This window comes from Leopardus geoffroyi, chromosome E2, assembly GCF_018350155.1.
Source record: "Leopardus geoffroyi isolate Oge1 chromosome E2, O.geoffroyi_Oge1_pat1.0, whole genome shotgun sequence".
Classification (NCBI taxonomy): Eukaryota; Metazoa; Chordata; class Mammalia; order Carnivora; family Felidae; genus Leopardus; species Leopardus geoffroyi.
In genome coordinates this window covers 28,412,077-28,434,536 of record NC_059335.1, presented here as the reverse complement: position 1 = coordinate 28,434,536, position 22,460 = coordinate 28,412,077, and the positions used below count along the sequence as shown (strand labels likewise).

The 22,460-nt window shown below is 49.1% G+C and overlaps 1 long non-coding RNA gene across 1 annotated transcript; it reads left to right on the top strand.

The window, feature by feature from the left end:
- Positions 1-646: 646 nt before the first annotated feature.
- LOC123578398 lies at positions 647-2,727 on the top strand. Its single transcript, XR_006702365.1, has 3 exons — positions 647-1,098; positions 1,637-1,808; positions 2,482-2,727. It is a non-coding gene; the product is annotated as an uncharacterized LOC123578398 (long non-coding RNA).
- Positions 2,728-22,460: the final 19,733 nt, after the last annotated feature.

Here is a 22,460-nt window from a genome sequence, read left to right as displayed (position 1 = left end):
ACTCGGAATACGCCCCCCAGGAAAGAACGTTGGTTGCCAGAAGACAAGGCGGAAGAGACACAGAGAGAGAGAGAGAGTCGCTAACCTCAGAACCCCCGCAACACCCAAGCGTGAGGACTGGTTCACATCGTGGATTCTCCACCTAGCTGTTACCCACAACTACTGATAGCTGAAGAGCCGTGAATGGGGAGAACACCAGCTCACGTTTGGCCAGTACCAGTGTGCCGGGCACTATTCTAAGCACTTCCACGTGTTAACCCACTCATTTCTCATGACAACCCTAACAGCTGAGGACAATTATTAGGTGAGAAAAGTGAGGCCCCAAAAGGTAAGCCACTTGCCTAAGGCCCTCCAGCTAAGAAGTTGGGGCCCAGGGGTGTGGTCCCAGAACCTATGCCCTCCCCACTGAAGGATACTTTGGACAAGGGGACCTTGGCGGTGGCCAGGGCGCCCACACACAGGAGAGCTAGAGAGTACACACATGTACAGGAGTACATTCCGGAGAGCCAGAGAAACCTGCCCCCACACGGTCATAACCTCCAACCTGCCCAGATTTTTCTTCATCAGAATAGCCCAGGAGCCTGGCTGGCGGTATCCATCTGGCTCTGCCCCAAGAGAGGAGGCGTGATACGACACCCCAGCCCTCACCAGCTTGCCAGCCCCTCCCGCTCCAGCTAGTCTGGACTCCTCAGTCAGCTGGGGTTCTCCACCCTTGGACGCCCTGAGCTCCTCCCTCAGCGACAGGTGCAGCAGGGGGCAGGAGACAGGAGGCCGTGGAGGCCCCAGTGACAAGAACAGAAACCAGAGCCCCAGGCCAGGACAGCACTGGACAGGAATGGGGAGGAGACAGACAGAAGGAGACAGACAGAGGAGAAGACACACAGGAAGAGAGCAAAGGCAGAATGTCGGAGACAGAGATGGGGCTACGTCCTCCCTCGCCCTTCCCACAGGCAACACATCTCTCTCGTCTCGGGGCTGAAAGCAAGAAGGGGAGAGGGAAGACCTTGTAAATGAAGCAGGTGAGAGTTCTGCAGCTACACGTCTCAGTTTCAATTCTCCTCGAGTCCCTGATGCAGAACGAGCACCTCCGGAGGGGAAGTGAGTGAAGACAGGTGCCCATGGGAGATATCCCTCACTCAACCCCACTTTGGGCAACAGGCCCGATGCTTAGAGGGCCCCAGAAACACCTTCCTGACAGGGCTCCAGAGACCAAAGCCCATGGCCACTGAGCCCTGCAAAGTGGCAAAAGGAGAAGGCAGAGGGACACATGCCAGACCCTGCCCATGTCTCCCCAGGGATCTGAATTCTCTTCCCACCCCACATCACACAAAACCCCCATTCTCTCGGAATATCTGATACCTCCCCTGGAACAGGAACTTGAGGTCTGGCTTTGTCCCCAACCAGCTGTGTGACCTTGGTTAACCTCTTCCCTTCCGGGAAGACCTCAGTCTGCCCTCTCCATAGTGAGAGGCCCTTTGGGGGCTGGCGCTCTGCGGTCCTGGGACTCTGTTGGCCCTCACCAGCCTTCAAAGCCACTGGTGCTCTCAGAAGGATGCTGGTCAGCCTCCCACAGCTGTCCACCCTACCCGTCTCCTGGAAAGCCCCCTATCCTGTCCAATGTCCCACCTCCTTCTAGCAAACCGTAGCTGGCCCATGCCCTCCGGGTCTTGCAAGGAGCTGACCACCATCCACAGAAATAAGAGGACCCGTCGTGAGACGGAAAGTGAGAGCGGCTGATTCCCCCCTACTGGAGAACACAGCAGCACCAGGCCAGCCTGGCCTTTCGCCTGACGCCCGCGTTTAAGACAGTGCGTAATGGGGCCACAGCATAGGCTTCCGCACCCCTGACTCCCTAGAATAGGGCTGATTTGCAAAAGAGAGTAAGTGGAGGCCTAGAATGGCAGGTCAGAAACCCCTGCCCAGATGCCAAGAGACAGCCATGAAGGCAGGGGGGCCGGGTGGGGAGGGGGGGTGACCCGTGGGCACACTGGCCTCCTTCTCACGGATGCCCCGAGGAGGGCGCTGGGAGCAAGGCGCCTCCCGTAACCGCGGCCCGCGCCTGGTGTCAGCCTCGTGGCGCTGCGCAACACCGCCCCCCCCCCCCCCCCGCCCGTCCCCGAAAACCAAAGGCGCCCCTTCCAGAGAAGAAAAAGGAGGGAGCCTCATCATTAATAGCGCTGGCGGCAAGGTAAAGCCACCCGCCCGCTCCGGCGCACCCTCACCCATAATTATGCCAGCGAGGCTTTCATCCCCACGCGCGCACGCCGAAAGTTTATTGTTGTATTTCGGCCTTTTGTTCAGTCTCCTGTGCCTTTTATGCAAGGGGAAGGGTGCTGAGGGGTCAAAGCATCCTCCCCCGGCTCCTCTCTCTGTCAGTCCTTTTAGAAAAACACCCAAAGCCATAATTTGTCTTAGAATTTCTTTTGAAACAGCTACAAGAAAGACTCGCGACTGCTCTTTTCCCTCTGTTTCTGATTCCAGCCATCCCTTTATCTGGCTTTCATTAGAGCCTCGGCCGCGCCTCTTTTGTGGGAGAGACTTATGGGAACCCAGGCAGTTTCCCAGCCGCTGTGATGTTGCTAAAGATTAAAAAGGAGCTTTGAAGCTGTACCAGTTCTCTCTGCGCCCCCTCGGTACAGGGCCTCAGAAAGACCCAAGCCATCTGGCAAACCTGACATAAAGACAAAATAAAGTGATTGAGACTGGCTCTTCAAAGCCACAATGGCAGATTTGTTGATTTGGGCGTTATCTTTCATGCAAGGCCCTCAGAAGTCACCAGAACACCTAGGTAATCTCGGGCAGGCCTCACTGGACTGGACAGGCCGAGGCTCAGAGAGGGACCCGGCAGCTCCTGGTGGGGCTGAGGGATGGACCGAAGGCTGCTGGAGGTGGGCCCCGGGAAACTCAACAGTTGGAGCCGGAGCCGGGCCCTGGCCGTGGTTTACAGTGAGGACTGCCAACCTGGCCCCCGCCTCGTGTCCCATCTCAGGAGGGGTGCCTGACACCGGCCAGACGGAGTCAGAGCGAGAAGCTGATGTGAGGCTGTCCTGAGCAGGAGGGGAGCGGCAGGGAGATGAAAGGCCGCTGCCCTAATTGCAACCGACAGCCCGTTAGTAACGCCCTGGCAGCTTCCATATCGGAACCTGCTTCTCACGGCTTCCGGCTGGGCAAGGCCTGGGGCAGATGGCTGTCTGCCGGGGCCCACGGGAGGATCTCCCTTCTGACTGATGCTGGGACGAGCAAAGATCCTGGAGGGAAAGAACCAAAAAGCAGCCCTGAGCCAGTCCTCCATTAACACCCCACCTGACCCCCAAGTAACCTGGAGCCCGGCCCTTGCTGGACCTCAGTTTGCCCTCCTGCAAAAGAGACCTAGTGGGCACTCATGGACAGAGTCTCTCCCATCCTGTTGGGGAGCAGTGTCCAGAGCCAAAGCCTTGGGTCATGGACGCTCCTCTGGCCTGGATGGGAGCCTGGAGGAGATGATGCCAGAGCCAGCACTACACATGAACAGACGCCCCCCCACAGACTGAGCTTCAGTGCAGGAATCTGGGGGACACCCACACACACACCTACTACTGATGTGACCTCACGCAACCCGCTCCCCTCTCAGTGCCTCGGTTGTCCTCGTGTTCAGGAGTTGGAAGTTCAGGAGTTGGAATACACTAGAGATATTCAGGTGCTGGGGAGAACTGGGGTTCCATGAACATTCCTGAGAGAGCCAAGGGGAGGTCAAGAGGGAGCTGAGCAGGTACCACTCTGGGGTCCTCCAAATAGAGCGTTCATCTGTTATGCACACTGAGCTTCAATAAAATCTCCAGGATTTTTTTTTTTTAAGGTTCTGCTGATTAAAACACACATACAACTTAAAAGCCACAAGTTGAGAGGGTCTCCTCCTTCTTTCTGACTGCCCTGAATCTGTGATTCACATCGGACCGCAGTGAGCTCAACCAAGAGCTAAACTTCATTCTATCCAGTTTTAACCAAATGATGAGCTCCCAAAGTCTGACCATGGATCAGCAACCAAGTATCTATTGAAAATCTACTCTGCACTCACACCGGGGAGAATGTAACACCTGTGTGTCCTCAAACACCAGACCCAGAAAAGATATCTAAGGGATGTTCACATTCACAGGGCACGGGATAGATCAGCATCTGCTTGCTAAACCAGAGAGAGGTGGCCACTGATCACAGGCCTGGGGGACAGTTCATCTATCCCCATATTCCTGTGCCCCCTCCCTCTAGCCAGATGCAGGACTGGGGCCCCAGCTCTTCCTCCGCTGCCCTGCCCCTTTCAGAGAGTCCAAAGAGGAAACGTCTCAGTTTCCTTTCCATCGCAGCTGGCCCCAACCACCCTTCCTTCCTGTGAAGAGCACAGCTGGCGCCAGGGTGGGAGGTCCACAGCAGAGACTTCCTGGCACCTTGGCAGTGACGTGCCAACATGAGATTAGGCTTCATCTGTATGTCCTTCCAAAGAGAGAGAGGAAGCCCAGCTCCTGGAGAGGTAGGGCCACAAATGAGCACATGTGGGAGGGGGCATCCTGCCCACCAAACCCTAAAGGGAGTCTTCCAGAGTAGTCCCCCTTTTCTAATCACGCCTCCCCAGCAGCTGGTGAACTCCTACTCATGCTTCAAAACCCATCCCCAATGTCACTCCTGCCTTGAAGCCCTTCTGAGCTTCCCTCTCCCTCGGCTCATATGCTGCTCCATCCACATCTGTCTTGGGTAACTCTGAAATTAAATGGCAATAGTTTTTTCAGGAAGCAGGCACACATCTGGAAATCAAAGAATCTCGGTTCAAATCCCGGCTGTCTTATTCACCAGCTGTGGGACCTTGAAGAGGTCCATTTTCCCCTCTGAGCCCCAGTTTCCTCATTCATAAAGTGGAGAACACAGAACTTATCCTCTAGGGTTGTGTTGAGGGTTAAAGAAAGCGATATATGTGAAAGAGTTGAAAATTCTGTCCAACACAGAGAGGCACTCAAAACGAGTGAGCTCCATTCCTTCCTTTGTAGAAAGTGACCTACTCAAGGGCAGGAACCAGGTCTTCATTCACCTTCTCATTCACTCATTCATTCATTCACCCGCTCATTCACTCATTCATTCAGCCATCATCACCGAGCTCCTGAGGAGGAGCAAGCCCTGAGCCAGAAGCTGGGTTCTACAGCAAGTCACAAGACAGACACTTTCCAGGTGCCCATAAATCTCCCAGTTTGTCGTCCTCACCCGTGTGTCATAGAACCCGCTTTGGCTGACACTGACTCCACCCTTCCCAGGCGGCTGGACCAAGGGCAGGTCTTCCGGGTCCAGGCTGGAAGTTGCCGGCCCCACCCCAGGATCATCAGCAGATGTCTCTCCTGCAGTAGGTGTCTTCTGGAGGCAGAGCCTTGTCCAACACTCGGGGAGAAGAGAAATGAAGACACGCCATGCTTCCACTCTCAGGGAGCTCCTGGTCTGGTGGGGAAGACACCCGTTTCATCCCTGGGGAGTTGTCAGCCTGATGGAAGAGACTGACATCGTTCTCAACCTTGGAAACTCCCAATCTGATGGGAGAATCCTAATTTCCCGATTTGGAGAACTTCCAGTCTGAGGACAGAGAGCAGAGTCACATTTTCCCTGATACTGGTGGCTCTTAGTTTGATGGGGGAGACACATTTATCTCTGATTGTAGAATTCCCAGTCTGATGGAGGAGACACATGGCTCTTGATCTTGGACCAGTCTATCACCGATGGAGGAGTGTGGAAGGGAGGGGTTGTTCCCGTCCCAGGAGGGCACCTCCTCTGATGGGAGAGGCAGTCTGTGCCCATAGATAGCTTGAGAGGCAGATAAAACAACATATATGGAAAAAAGAGATCAATGTAGAGTCCCTTTGAAAAGCTAGCTGTGCAGTATCTCTATCTGTTTGTAGACTCAGAAGTGATATTCCTGGCTCTGCTGACACACCATCCTAATCCACAGGGCAGGACACAAATGACAGAATCATTGCCTCACAAGCATCCAGCCAAGCCCCCTCACCAGAGAATCCAAGCCAGAGCTGGCCTGAGGCCCCAGTCGCTGGCATCTTGTGCCAGTCTTTGCCAGGGGAGGGCTTTCTCACGATCAGGGACATCTGGGCTGGCCCAGCTCCCAGAGGCCACCGACATAAAAAGCGAGGGGCTCAGCGGAAACACCATCTGCACATCATAAAGCCGCGTGGTGGTTCCCAGAGGCTGCCTCCAGCTGCGTCCGTGCTGCCCGGGAAAAGCAGAGGAAGGCACCAAGTGACCAGGAGGGGCAGGGGGAAGGATGGCCAAGAGGAGAGAGCCAGGCTGTAACTCCTCTCCCTAGCACCCTACGCCCTTTGGAAGTTAACGTCACCTGGTTGGTCTCCCTGTCGCTGCCCGGGATCACAGGTTCTAACCATCCCTGAAGGTGACCTGTGACGCGAGCAGTATGCAGTGGCGGTGATGCACTCAGATCTGAGGGTTGAACTGCCTGGATTCGAACCCTAGGTTTACTCATTAGGGCGGGAGATAGACTTCCCTGAGCCTCTTTTCGGGCCGGTGCCTTGGAGAGGACAGTAACCACACCCGTGTCCGCAGGTTGCTGCGAGAACTAAAAGAAGTAATAATACACGTATTGAGCTGTACCCTTAAGATGTGTGCACTCGTTACACTTTAATAAATTTTTATTACAACAGAGGTAATAGGTGTCCCGTGTCTGCTTTGCCCGATTTCAAGAAATCTCTGACACTATTGGCTCTTACTATTATCATTGTTACCTTCCCTCCCACACACTAGCCTCAGGCTTCTGGAGGAGCAGGCACCTGTAAGGGGCGGAGGCGTTGAGGATATTTCATTGGCCACTCTCTCCAAGGCCCCGCCCCCAGCACCACGGCCACAGCTGATTGGACAAGGGGTAGGACCTGGCATAAGGGAAGTTTACCTATTGGCAGTTGCGCAGAGCCTGTCAGGTCCTCTGGGGAATTTGAACTCGGGATCAGGCTGTCAGGTGTAGTGGATGGAGGATCACACTGGGCCGCAAAGAGCTGAGGAAGGAGAAAGAGACGAGTGACTGAGAACAGCAGAGATGAGAGAGACACAAGGTTCCTGAAAGACAGAAAGAGATGACAGACCGGTGGGGGGGGGGGGGGGGGGGCTCCAGTGCCCGGGTTTGGGTGCGCACGTGATTTCCCAGGAGACAAGGCTGTACTGCGTCTCCTGACTTTGGAACTAGGAGAGGAGTTTGGCCAAGAAGCACAAACACACCTACACACACACACAGGCCAGACATGCACACCACATCCCACCCTACCAACATGCATGCACCGCTTTCGACATTTTCTTTACAATTCCCTGCCCATGCCTGAACGACTTCCAGAATGGTGACTCCCAAAGGAGATTAATTCTGTTGTGTGGCTCTAGGAGAAAAAATACCGTTGCACGGAGAGACCTAATGGGGCGTTTCATAAAGTGTCTAAACTGTGGTGTAGGAGCCTTTGCGTAAAACTTCATTAAAAGCACATTACCTGCCGTCTCTCGGTCCTGCTCTCCTCCATGCCAGCTCGGAGGGTTTGACCCTCGTGGCTAGCGAGACGGCTGCTGGCAGCTCCTAGAGCTGAACCCTCCCTTAAACACAGCCAGCGGGAGGGGTCCTTGGGTCTTGGTTTGGGCTCCCCTGAAGGGAACACTGAGATAAAGATTTGAGGACGAGTGGTTTACTGGGACGCGATCACAGGAAACACTGGTAGGGAATGGGGAAGCGAGCCAGGGAAGGGAATGAAGCCAATAAAGGATGTGTTCTGAAGCCAGTTATCTCTGTGGGCGGCCGGAGCCTGATCTCACCGGGGAGCTGTGAGAGACAGGGTCAAGCATGCACTCGGAGGGGGATCAGGTCGTTCATCCACCAGCCTCCGTCAGCCCCTGGTTGAGGGCTGCATCAGGATGGGGTCTAGAACTCCTCACATCCCGCACACTAGGCACCTCACTCGCCTCGCCGTGGTCCCAGCCCTGGCTGCTCCTTGGTGGCACTGATTCCCTGACACCCTGGCCCGCCGCCTGCATGAACACGGAGGGCTCAAGCAGCCTGAGAGAGCCCTCCGGAAGAGTCCCAAGGACTGGCAGTTGGAATCTCAGCCAGTGTTCATGGAAAGAGCAAATGCCAAGAGCACTAAGGTCGGGGCACAGACAGAGGCTGTCACATCGGCAAAAATCTCATTGTATCTCCAAGGTTCTGACTGGATTGTGTTTGTCCCTGGACCTATCACTGACACCAGAGGGATGTCCTGTGCCAACTGAATCGGTCTGGAGCGGTGAGATGGTGGGGCAGGGGCATGAGGGGGTGGTGAGGAGGCGTTCCCTTGTACTACATCCAAATGAATGGGAGTGGACCACAGCAGCTCTCGGAAATCAGGGAAATGGGTGCTGGGCTGCAACATGAACATGACACACAAGTGACCACCCCTCATGCCCAAGCCGCCAAATTAAGTGGACGGTGACAAGGTCAAAGTTTCTTCCAGCCAAACCTTAAGCTGGCCACCTGCCCTTATTAGAGTACAAAGCGTTAATGGAGCAGTGACTTGTGCCAGACATCGTCCAGGCTCTGGGGAGACACCCGCGAAAAGGTGGCGCTTCTGTTCCCTGAGCGTTCACGGGCAAGGGTAGCTGCAAGGGAGGAAAGGACAGCAATTACGATTTCAACTACGATTGCATCAAATCCACTCACAAGATGCCGCTGGTTGCAACACACAATTATTTGGTGGACCACCAAGAAAAACGAAAAGCCACCAATTAAATGATGTTATCCCGTGGATGGCAATTCATCCCAATTTCAGAAATATGAAATGTAAAAAAAAAAAAAATGCCCATCTTAGAATTGATGGGCTTGTGGTTATATTTTTATCAGTTTCATTTGCGAAGGGTGTTTTCATAGACACTGTCTTGCTCTCTGCTCAGCACAAACCTACTGAGGGTAATATTACTGCTATTTTCCACTCCTTGAAACTGTACTCAGAGAGGGCAAGTGACTTGCCCGAGGTCACTGAGCTACTGACTGGTCAAAGTGGAAGTCAACCCCAGGTCTTTCTGGTTGCAGAGCCACGACACCACCAAGCCTCCTGGCGAGCTTCTTGGACTCTTGATTCTTCTTTTTACAAAACGTGGGCCCCTATCTCCCCTTCCCTCCTCCTCGGGACTGACAGGGAGCCCCACAAGCACCTCTTCTCTCTGCTCCCAGCGACACACAGGCCCACACTTGAGATATTTGCAGTCCCAGGAACTCTCTTCCTTCCAGGCAAAGGACCACGGGCACACAGTACCATCTTTCACTCACCACCAGCTCCCTTCAAGGGTCTTGCCATGGTGAGCAAACCTGGGTCCCTGCTGGAGATTCTATTTCTTTTTTTTTTTTTAAATGTTTATTTATTTCTGAGACAGAGAGAGACAGAGCATGATTTGGGGAGGGGGGGGGAGGGGTGCAGAGAGAGAGGGAGACACAGAATCTGAAGCAGGCTCCAGGCTCCGAGCTATCAGCACAGAGCCCGACACGAGCTCGAACTCACAAACCATGAGATCATGACCTGAGCCGAAGTCGGCGGCTCAACCAATTCTATTTCTATTTCTATTCTATTTCTAAGGAGCCAGGCCCTTGCCCCTTGGAACAGCTTACACTACAATGATTTCCTAGTGGCTTCCGTGGAAGTTTCCTCCTATAAAGGCCTAAATGGCTGCAGGCTGAGAACCAGGGCTGGCTTTGTAGAGCAAGCCACCTAGGCAGTTACATGGGAGTTCACACTTAGCTTAATGCTCTGGACCCCACAGATTACATAGCAGATCCTGCTCCTGCTTAAAAGCATCTGAGCAAGGAGACTGCCTTGTTACTCCCCATCCCTGAGACTCCTGAGGGGAGTCCAGGTCACCTCTGTGTGCTCTGGGAACAGGGAGTGCTCTGTTCCCAGAGCAGAGGGAGTGCTCCATTAGTACTGAAAGTACTGAAAGAAGTGTGTGTGTGTGTGCGTGCGTGCGTGTGTGTGTGTGTGTTGTGCACTCTGAGGTGCAAGTAACAGAAATCCAGTTCAAAGTAGCCAAACTCAAAGAAGGAGTTTATTTTCCCACTGGATTGAAAAGCTAAGAGGCTGATGATCCAGAAACTCCCGTACTGTCAGTCACCAGGATATTTGCTCTAGGCCCTACTTTTTCCACGCTGCCTTTATTCTCAGGCCTCGACAGCTCTAGGCTGACATACTACAGCTTAGCAACCTCGGGAGAAACCTTCTCACCAAAACTTCCCATCAAAATCAAGCCTCAGTCACCCGCCCACCCCTTGCCAGTCGTTAAACCAGGGGCTGTGATATTCTCATTGGCCAGGCCCCAGTCACATGCCTACCCCTGGGCCAATCACTGGCCCTAGAAGCTGTGATACTGCCATTGGCCGGTGTAGGTCACATGACCACTCCTGAACTAGTCACCGGCCCTGGCAGGTGAGATGCCCTCATTGGCAGGCTTGGGTCACTTCAGGGAGAGGAGGCTCTCCAGATGGAACTCAGGATACGTTCTCAGGGAAAAAAAGGAACTTGGTGCCAGACGGTCTTGTACAACCACTGAACCCTGAGGCTTCTGTCTTTGTCCTCGCTTGTCTCAACTGTGGGCAACCTGAGACCCCTGTTGACTAGGAAGGGTGGCCTTGGGAACCTGGCAAAAGAGGAAGGTCTGGGAAATATCACACACCAGACAAGCAAAAAGCCAAAACTGGGCAGAACAGGCAGGGGCTGAGGCCAGGTGGTCATTCTGCACAATTACCACCAGAGGGCAGGCTTGCCTAGAGATGATGGAAAACAGGACGTGGTCAGAGGGCAGCCGTTAGGTGAGTCCTGTCCCAACCCTCTGAGCATAGCAGGTGCCTACTGCTATACTTACTGCCAAGCCTTATGAAGCCCAACCCTGTCCTAAGCACTTTCCATGCATCAACTCACTGAATTATCAGCAATGACGTTGGCACTTTTTTTTTTTTTTTTTACCCCATTTTATAGATGAGGAAACCAAAGCTTTGGAGAAGTTTTAAGCAATGGGTCCAAGGTCATACAGCCAGAAAGGGGAAAGTTATGCAACTGTTCTACTAAACCCTGAGCTTCCTGAGGTCAGGGGTTGTGTCTTGCTCTTGTCTGAGGCCCCCACAGACCCTAACACAATCACTATTTGTTTAATGAATATCTCTTAAAGTGAGAATGTGGGCTCAAGGGCTGTCCAGATGTGCTGCGTCTTGGAAGATGAGTCTTAGAGGTTGTCAGGGACCAGAGGGACCACAGCACACCAACAGAAGAGACAGTTGTAGATTGGCAGCGGCTTGGCAACTCTGAAGTCTCATTGTAGGTCACTATTTATGCCTCTTCCAGGGGTGGCTGGCTGTGCAGATAGGAGAGGAAGAGCACGGGGCCCCCACTGTGGGCTAAACACTATGCTAAGTGCTTCGAGGGAGACAGAGGTAAGTGTGACACAAACCCCTACCTCTGCTCCCCTCTTGGGAGAAGAAATCAGTCTTGGCCGGAAAGAAGAACCCAGAAGTAAGGTCCTGACTCCCATAAGAGCGATCTTCAACCCTCTAATCAAAACTGTGTTATGTACATGCTAAGTGCCAGGTGCAGCAGATACACCAGTGAACACAGCTGAAAGATAGACACAGCTCAGGGCACCCAGGTGGCTCAATCGGTTAGGCATCTGGTTCTTGATTTTGGCTCAGGTCATGATCTTAAGGTTCATGGGATTGAGCCCCACATCAGGCTCTGCACTGATAGCACAGTGTCTGCTTGGGATTCTCTCTCTCTCTCTCTCTCTCTCTCTCTCTCTCTCTCTCTCCCCCTCTTGCGCTTGCACTCTATCTCTCTCTTAAAATAAAATTTAAAAAAATGGACAGCTCTTGCCTTCATGAAACTCAGTCTAAGGGGGAGACTGATAATAAACAGATATGTAATTGCAAATGTGATGTTTAAAGGAAACAGGAAGGGGTGCCTGGATGGCTCAGTCTGTTAAGCGTCTGACTTTGGCTCTGGTCACGATCTCACAGTTTGTGACTTTGAGCCCTGTGTCGGGCTCTGTGCTGACAGCTCAGAAACTGGAGCCTGCCTCAGATTCTGTCTCCCTCTCTCTCTGCCTCTCCCCCACTCGTGCTCTGTCTCTCTCTCTGTCTCACACACACAAAAACAAATAAATTTTTTAAAAAAGTTTAAAGGAAATGGGGAAAGTACAAAGCGCTATGAAAGAAACTAAAAGGAGACTCATTTAAGCAGGGTTTGGGGAGTTACCTTTCTGAGGTGACAAAAGATGAAAAGGAGCCAGCCATATGAAGAGTGTGGGAATGGCATATCTGGCAAAGGGAACAGCCTGTAGGGAGGTCCTGCATGGTAGGAAAATGTGGCATGTTCAAGGGACTAACATGAAGAAAATTATTTCTGGAGTGTAATGAGTCAAAGTGGGTCACGGTGCAAGATGAATCAGAGAGGAGGGCCAGGGCAGAACAAAAGCTCAGGTTTTATCTGAGTGTAAAGGGAGACCACCAAAGGGTTGTGAACAGGGCACTGGTTCAGTCTAAGCTGATCTATGTTCGTAAAGGTCACTCTGGCTTTCATGGGGAGAGTGGTTTGAGATTGGGGCAGAGTGGAAGCTGGAAGACATGGCAACTCTTACTAAGTCAATGTCAAGGGCACACAGACGGGTGGCTATTTCCTCCTAAGGCGGGCATCTAGAAAGGCTTTGAGGAGGGGTCTTTACCCCAACTGAAAACTCAACAGGCGAGGATGAAGGAGAAGGCTGCATCCCCCACTGCAATCTTTTCCCTTCTGAATAAAGGAGAAACTTCTGTTTTTCCTTTCCTGCCACAGAAACCAGAAAGAGATGGCCATTCATCAATCAGCGCCTTCTGAATTACCTACATGTAGGGCTAAACAATAATTACAACAAACCATCAGCAGTTCCAAGTGTGAATGGCTCAATGACATTGTAAAATTTGGCATAAATAGATCTGGCTGAGCCTCACACATTTTCTCATGGGGTTAACGATGTCAGCAGTTCCGAGTCTGATCCCTACTGGCCTCTGAAAGACAAGATCACAGAAGAGAAAGAGGCAGAAAGAGCTTCCCTGGTGGCATTTCCCCAAGCAAATGGGCACATTTGCCTCTCGGATGAGCAGGGCAAGAGTCAACCAGGCCAACCAGAATGTGATTAGTCAGAAAGAGTCTCTCTGTCAGCTCTTTATCGGTGACCAGTCTCACAAGGGGCAAGAGTTCACGTTTTGTGAAGCCTGTTGTGTTTGTTAAATACCATGTGTTTTTATTCAGCCAGGTACTGCCTGCCAGCCAAGTTTATACGGCAATGTGCCTCCGGGCTCCGTCCATCTCAGACCAGTTACTGGTCCTCCCTGTTGTACACATCCTCCTCTTATCAGGTCCTCATAACTGAAGTCCCCTCAAAGCAGATAGAGAACTGAGTTTAGAAACTGTTTTTACTTCTACTGAATGGCTTTGCCTATCCACCATTCATTCACCAATCCTGTGGTAACAGCATCTTAATTTTTCTTGGGGACCTCAACTTAGGCCACATGGTTTGGTGGCACAAGCCTCCCACTAAGGCTCCAGGACTAGACAAGATTTGGCTTGTCATTGAATTCTACCACCAGCATGACCAACCCCAGCCCCACCCCCACCCTTTCATGCTAATTGGTTCAGAGTCGGCACAAGATCTAAATTGGCTCGGTCAGATAACCTCATGAGTTTTTGCTGGACCACTAGGGAAAGAAACATTCTCTTTTCTCTGAACTGGGATTTATGAGGATGGCAGCCTGGAGCCATCATAGCCTGTCTGAAAATAGGACAAGTGCAGAGGAAGCAGAGCCCAAAGACAGAGGAAAGCATGAATCTTGTGGCATCATTTGAGCTCCTGGAGGTAGCATTACCTGAAGCTCTGCCTCATTAGGGGTGGGTTTTAGATACCACCAAAAAAAAGCATTCTGATGATCACACGGACCCTGAGCAATACAAGGGCGAGAACCAGACATCCTGAATTCCGGTGCTGTGTTCTTACCCTGTATTGTATTCCAGATGACTGTATCCAACCACATGCCCAAACTTGACAAATCTGCATGACTTTATGGTTTACTAAAAGATGGATATTTTTTTTTAAACATCTGATTACAACAGTGTTTCATCTAACTGAATCACAGAGTCATGGAAGGGCCCCTAGAGATCATATCATTGAGCGGTTTTCAAAGATTTTTAACAACTTCTCATTTCAAACAAAGTCATAAGCAGAGCTCCTGTATATAAGAAACAAAAGCAGTGTCTTGTTAGTGCAAATGTGTTTTATCTTTTCAGTTACAAGTTTTAACATTTACTTTTAGAATCAATGAAAACTCAAATTTTGATTTATTTGTTTCCAAAGTATAAAAATTGGTTATATAGGAAATCAATAAAGAAAATCAATGAGGGGTGCCTGGGTGGCTCAATCAGTTGAGTGCCTGACTCTTCATCTTGGCTCAGGTCATGATCTTACAGTTTGTGAGTTCGAGACCCACATTGGGCTCTGTGCTGATGATGTGGAGCCTGCTTGGGATTCTGTCTCTCCTCTCTGCCCCTCCTCCATTTGTTCTCCCTCTCTCTCAAAAAAAAAGAAAGAAAAAAGAAAATCAATGAAAACAAAATTGGTTCTTTGAAAAGATCAATAAAATCAATGAGCCTCCAGCCAGCCTAAGGAAAAAAGAGCAAGGACAGAAATTACTAATGTCAGAAATGAAAAAGAGGACATCACTACAGATCCTATGGACATTAAGATGATAACAAAGAAATACTGTGAACAACTCTATGCCCATAAATTTGACAATCTAGATGAAATGGACAAATTCCTTGAAAGACACAATTTGCCAAACTTACACAAGAAGAAATAGATGATATGAATAGGACTTTATCTATTAAAGAAATTAAACAAATAAACAAATAAAACCTTCCAAAAGAGAAAGCACCATTCCCAGGTGGGTTCCCTGGTGAAATCCATACAACATTTAAGAAAGAAATTGTATGGGGGCGCCTGGGTGGCTCAGTCTGTTAGGCGTCCAATTTCAGCTCAGTTCATGATATCGTAGTTTGTGAGTTTGAGCCCCGCGTCGGGCTCTGTGCTGACAGCTCAGAGCCTGGAGCCTGCTTCGGATTGTGTGTCTCCCTCTCTCTGCCCCTTCCCCGCTCATGCTCTGTCTCTCTCTGGCTCTCAAAAATGAATAAGCATTAAAAAAAATTTTTTTAATTAAAAAAAAATTTTTTAAAGAAATTATATGAACTCTCTATAATCTCTTTCAGAGATAGAAGCAGAGGGACTACTTCCCAACTCATTCTATGAGGCCAGCGTTACCCTAGTACCAAAACTAGACAAAGACATTACATGGAAACTAAACACCAATATTTCTCATGAACATAGATACAAAAATTCTCAACAAAATATTATCAAACCCATAATGTATAAAAGAATTATATCCCAGAATTGGGTGAGATTTATCCAAGGTTACAAGGCTAGTTAACAATCAAAAATCACTTAATGTAATTCATTGTATCATCAAGCTAAAGAAGAAAAATAACATGATCATATCAGTAGAAGTAGAAAAAGCATTTGACAAAATCCAACACCGATTCATGATTTAAAAAAAAACTTTCAGGAAAGTAGGAATAGAAGGGAACTTCTTTACCTTGATAAAGAAACCTATAAACCCAAAATAGATGAAAGATATGGACATAAGACAGGAAGCCATCAAAATCCTAGAGGAGAAAGCAGGCAAAAACTACTTTGACCTCAGCTGCAGCAATTTCTTACTCAACACATCGCCAGAGGCAAGTGAAACAAAAGCAAAAATGAACTATTGGGACCTCATCAAAATAAAAACCTTCTGCACAGCGAAGGAAACAATCAGCAAAACTAAAAGGCAACCAACGGAATGGGAGAAAATATTTGCAAATGACATATCAGATAAAGGGTTAGTACCAAAATCTATAAAGAACTTATCAAACTCAACACCCAAAAAACAAATAATCCAGTGAAGAAAAGGGCAAAAGACATGAATAGACATTTCTCCGAAGAAGACATCCAGATGGCCAACAGACACATGAAACAATACACAACATCACTCATCATCAGGGAAATACAAATTAAAACCACAATGAGATATCACCTCACATCAGTCAGAATGACTAACATTAACAACTCAGGCAACATCAGATGCTGGCAAGGATGCGGAGAATGAGGATCTCTTTTGCACTGCTGGTGGGAATGGAAACTGGTGCAGCCACTCTGGAAAGCAGTGTGGAGGTTCCTCAAAAAATTAAAAATAGAACTACCTACAACCCAGTAATTGCACTACTAGGTATTTATCCAAGGGATACAGGTGTGCTGTTTCGCAGGGGCACATGCACCCCAATGTTTATAGCAGCACTATCAACAATAACGAAAGTAGGGAAAGAGCCCAAATGTCCATCAATGGATGAATGGATAAAGATGTGGTATATGCACATATATACAATGGAGTATTACTCAGCAATCAAAAAGAGTGAAATCTTGCCATTTGCAGCTATGTGGATGAAACTAGAGGGTATTATGCTAAGCAAAACTAGTCAGAGAAAGACAAATATCATATGATTTCACTCATATGAGGAATTTAAGATACAAAACAGATGAACATAAGGGAAAGGAAGCAAAAATAATATAAATACAGGGTGGGGGACAAAACATAAGAGACTCTGAAATATAGAGAACAAACAGAGGGTTTCTGGAGGGTTTGTGGGAGGGAGGATGGGCTAAATGGGTATGGGCATCAAGGAAGACACTTGTTGGGATGAGCACTGGATATTCTACATAAAGGATGAATCACTGGAATCTACTTCTGAAATCATTGTTGCACTATATGCTAACTAACTTGGATGTAAATTTAAAAAATAACTAATTAATTAATTAATTTAACAACAAAAAAAAGAATACCTAACAAAAACCCTACAGCTAGTTAACAGCATTCTTAATAGTAAGAAAATCAAAGCATTCCTTTTGAGACCAGGTACAACACAAGGATGTCCCTTCTCACCACTCCTTTTCAACATCATACTGGAAGTTCTAGCCAATGCAATAAGACAAGAAAAGAAGATACAGCTTGGGAAGGAAGAAATTGTCTTTGTTTGCAGATCATCTATGTAGAAAATCTGAAAGAATCAACAACTAAAAAAAATGAATAATAAATGATTATAGCAAGGTTTCAGGATACAAGGTTAATATATAAAAGTCAATTATTTTCGTATAAGCCATCAATGAACAAGTGGAATTTGAAACTAAAAACATAATACCATTTACGTTCTCACGCAAAAAAAATTAAATACTTATGTATAAGTCTAACAAATCTACATGAGGAAAGCTATAAAACTCTGATGAAAGGAATCAAAGAACTAAATAAACAGAGATATTCCATAGTCACTGGCAGGAAGATTCAATATTGTCATGATATCAGTTCTTCCCAACACAATCTACCTATTAAGTGCAATCCACATCAAAATTCCAGAAAGTTATTTTGTGGATATAGACAAACTGATTCTAAAGCTTACATAGAGAGGCCAAAGACCCAGAATAGCCAACACAATACTGAAGGAGAACAAATTTGGAGGACTGACACTACTCAACTTCAAAACTTACTATAAAGCTAGGGTAATTAATACAGTGTGCTTAGGACGCCTGAGTGGCTCTGGGTGGCTCAGTCAGTTAAGCATTTGACTTAGGCTCAGGTCACAATCTCGTGATTTGTGCGTTCAAGCTCCGCGTTGAGCTCTGCACTGACAGCTAGAGCCTGGAGCCTGCTTTGGATTCTGTGTCTCCCTCTCTTTCTCTCTGCCCCTGCCTCGCTTTCACTCTGTCTCTGTCTCTCTCTCTCTTTCTCTCTCTCTCTCAAAAATAAACAAATAAACTGAAAAAAAAAAAAAAGACAGTGTGGTATTGGCAAAAGAATAGACAAATAGATCAATGGAGCAGAAAAGACAGCCCAGAAATAGATCCACATAAATATAGTCAACTGATCTTTGACAAAGGAATAAAAGCAAGATAATGGAACAAAGATAGTCTTTTCAACAAATGGTGCTGGAACTGCTGAACATCTTCACATAAAAAAAATGAATCAGGACACAGGCTTTACACTCTTCCCAAAAATTAACTCACAGTGGATCACAGACCTAAATGTAAAAATGCAAAAGTATAAAACTGGAAGATGATATGGGAGAAAATCTAGGTAACCTTGGGTATGGCAATGACTTTTTTGATACAACACAAAAAGCACACAAATTCATGAGAGAAATAATTGATAAGCTGGACTTCATTAAAATTAAAAACCTCTGATCTGTGAATCACAATAAAGTCAATGAAAAGACAAGCTACCAACTGGGAGAAAATATCGGCTGAAGGCTCATCTGATAAAGGACTGTTATTCAAAATATACAAAGAACACTTAAAACTTCACAATAAGAAAACAAACAACCGGATTTAAAAATGGAGGGCCTTAGCAGGCACCTCACCAAAGAAGACACACAGATGGCAGATAAACCTATGAAAAGATGCTCCGTATCATATGTCCTCAGGGAAATGCAAACAATACTCAGGTACCACTACACCTGCACCACTACACCACTACACCTACCACTGGCCACCTATTAAAGTGGCCAGAATCCGGAACACTGACAACATCAAATGCTGATGAGGGCATGGAGCAACAGGAACTCTCATTCAGTGCAGGTGAACCTTCTTACAAAACTAAACATACCCTCACCATCCAATCCAGTGATCGTGTTCCTTGGTATTTATCCAAAGGAGTTGAAAACTTACGTTCACACGAAAACTTGCACATGGGTGCTCATACTAATTTTGTACATATCTACCTAACCTTGGAAGCAACAAAGATGTTGCTTCAGTTCAGTAGGGGAATGGGTAATCCAGACAATGTGCTGATCCAGACAATGTGGTGATCCAGAAAATGGAATATTATTCAGTGCTAAAAAGACATGAGCTACCAGGCCATGAAAAGATGTGAAAGAATCTTAAATGCGTGTTATTAACTGAAAGAAGCCAACCTGAAAAGGCTATATCCTACATGACTCCAACCAACCATATGACATTTTGGAAAAGGCAAAACTATGGAGACAGCAAAAAGATTACTGGATGCCAGGGGTTGGGGGTAGGGGGGAGACACCTGAATAGATGGAGCTCAGAGAATTCTTAGGGCATACTCTGTATATCATACTCTGTATAATAACGCCATAATGGATACACATCATTATATTTGTCTAAACCCATAGAATGCGCAACAACTAAGAATGAACTCTAATAGGAACTACGAACTTCAGGTAATTATGATGTGTCAATGCAGGTTCATCAATTGTAACAGATGTACACTTCCGTCGGAGATATCAATAATGGCGGAAGCTATATATGTGTGGGAGCATAGGGTATATGGAAAGTCTATGTATCTTTCCCTCATTTTTCTGTGAACCTAATACTTCCCTAAAAATTTATCTTTTGGGGTGCCTGGGTGGCTCAGCCGGTTAAGCATCCGATTCCAACTCAGGTCATGATCTCATAGTTCGTGGGTTCCAGCCCCACGTTGGTCTCTATGCTGATAGCTCAGAACCTGCAACCTGTTTCAGATTCTCTCTCTCTCTCTCTCTCTCTCTCTCTCTCTCTCTCTCTCTCTCTCAAATATAAATAAATAAACATTTAAAAAAAAATACTAGGCCCTCAAGAAAATAGGATGAAGTGAGGCAGGGAGGCTGGGAAGGAGGATTTGGGAGGGAGGCAAGGAGGGAGAAGGTGCTTGATCAGGGGCTCCAAGTTGCTCTCTGTCTGGTAGAATCTGAGTCCAAATGACTTTTGTGGCTGTCAGCAATGGGCACCACGGCTTGGACTCACTGCCCTCCAGCAAAGAGCTCTGAGGCCATGAGAGCAGGGGAGGCACAGGGATCACCACATGGACAGATGCCATCTGTTGCCTTTCTTTTGTCCACTCAGAGGCAGACAGCTGGGGCGGCACCACCTGTGATCGTGAGCATCGCTGGAAGCTGCACTGTCAACAGCCTGTCACAGGGAATCACCTCAGGCCACTGCCTCCCCAAAGAGCTGCCCAATGAACCAGCCTCTGCCCCTCGGGGTCTCTCTGCACAGCGCTAACAGGCTGGGTTCCGGCCATCCTGCCCGCGCCGCCAGACTCGGGCACCTGCTGCAGCTGCTGGGGGCCTGGGCTCAGGGGATGCCTCCTCTCTCCCTTCCCCCTGGGACAGAGGGCAGGGCTCCCCCAGAGTATCCAGGAGAGCCAGCTCTTTCCCTCCCCCTTTCTGACCTTTCACACTTGGGGAGGCCTTCACTGTGCAAGAAGCCCTTGTCCCCCTCCCTTTCCCCGACCCTCATGCCAACCACACTGGTGCCCACAGCTGGTTCTGCCCACTCCTCAGAGAAGGCAGAGGGGTTCACACAAAAGAAGACAAGAGAAGCAAGTAGCCCACGGACAACTGGCCTCGGGAGTTCCTGGCCCCACCTCACAGCCGCATGAGGGGGCTTTGAGGAACACCATGGGGCAGCGGTGGGGGTCTCCAAAGTCCCTGAGGTTCAGGGCTTTCAGCATGACGGGAGCATGGGGTCAGTTCCCAGTAAGCCCCTTTCATCTGTCGGACCTGTGAAGAGTCTCCACTGGGTCTCCCAGAACTGCCCAACCAAGGGAAGCCACGCTTTACTCCAGGATCAGGTGCCCAGGCCATCAGCTGTGTCCCAGAGCTCTCTCTCTCTCCATAGGCATGCCAAGTTCCGAAGGCCCAGCTGTGGTGGTCGCCTCGCATGCTTCTGGAGCCTGGGGCTGCTAAGGGCCCGGCTTGCCACAGCCTCACACCCCCCTGGGCAACAAGTCCTCTGCAGACGGGCCTGGCCCTGAGAGAGCTGAGCAGAGGCCATTTCCTGGGAAAGCCACCCCCCCCAGTGGCCAGCCTTCCTCACTGCCTCTCTCCTCCTCCTCCTCCTCAGGCTCTAGGAGGCCACCAGTTACCTCCTGTCCTCAACCAAAAGACCCTCAGGGGAAGAAAGTGGGAGGGCATCATCATCATCATCATAAAACAGTGTAAGTATTCATTCACTCACTCATTCATTCATTCATTCATTCATCCAAAAATTATTTTTTGAGGGCCTGTGCCAAGCCTGGCTCCGTGCTAGGCACAGGGGACACAACTGTGAGTGATACAGGCCCCAATCATGTCCTCGGGGAGCCGGGAGTCCCATGGGGGGGAGACAGTTGGCAAACAAGCACACAGACATGTAACAGATACGTAACATTATGTCGGTGGCCACATGTGCTATTAAGAGAAGCAAAGTCGCTCGAGGAGGTGCTACTGTAGATCTCTGGTCTGGAAGCTTCTCTGAAGCAGTCACCCAGGAGACCAGAAGCTGGGACCCAGGAGCTGGGCCAGGAGCTGAGGGGACAGTGCTCTAGGCAGGGGAAAGAGCAGAGGCAAAGGTCCTGGGGCACAGGCAGGCTTGTGCATCAGAAGCAAGTGAGGAGGACAGTGTGGCCAGCTTCAGTGACAGGGGTAGGAAGTGGGTCTGGAGAGATGACAGGGCCAGATCAGGCCTGGAAGCTAAGGTAAGGATTTGGCTTTGATTCTGAGACAGTTTTTACTAGGGAAACAACATTACCTCAAGTATGTTTTCAAAGAATCACAAAATACAAAATTTTTTTCTGATGTTTTATTTAGTTTTGAGAGAGAGAGAGAGAGAAAGAGAGAGTAAAAGCTGGAGAGAGGCAGAGAGAGAGGGAGACACAGAATCCGAAGCAGGCTCCAGGCTCTGAGCTGTCAGCACAGAGCCCGAAGCGGGGCTCGAACTCGTGAACTGCGAGATCATGACCTGTCCTGTGCCGAAGTCATGCACTTAACAGACTGAGTCACCCAGGCGCCCCAAGAATCACAAAGTTTTTAAAAACTAATATCAGCATCTGGCATTTATCGAGCCCTTACTCTCCATGTGGTCTTACGCTTGGCATTTTGACCACATTATCTTCTTTCATCCTTACAACCACCTTATGAAGTGGTGGGCCTGATTCCCTTGCCTTGTTTCAAGAGAGGCGACTGAGGTGCAGAGGGGTGAAGTGATACGCCCAAGGTCACACAGCTAGAAAGCATGAGCTCAAGAGGAGCCAGGCCGGCCCCCTCCAGAGCCATTGGGTTACTCTGGTCCTGGTGTTAGGCCGCCTGGCTTCCAATTTTGACTCCCAGCCACCAGCTGTGTAACATAGCTGGCTCCTGTCTGGTCCTGACATTGCCACAGCTCCAGCCTCTGTAAGACGGACACACTGCATCCTCCTCTTCCGGGGGCTGCAGAGAGGACCCTGAGCAAGGGTGCGGGCTGGCGGTGGGTGGGAGGCAGATGGTCAACAGGTGTGACGGCAGTTACTCACC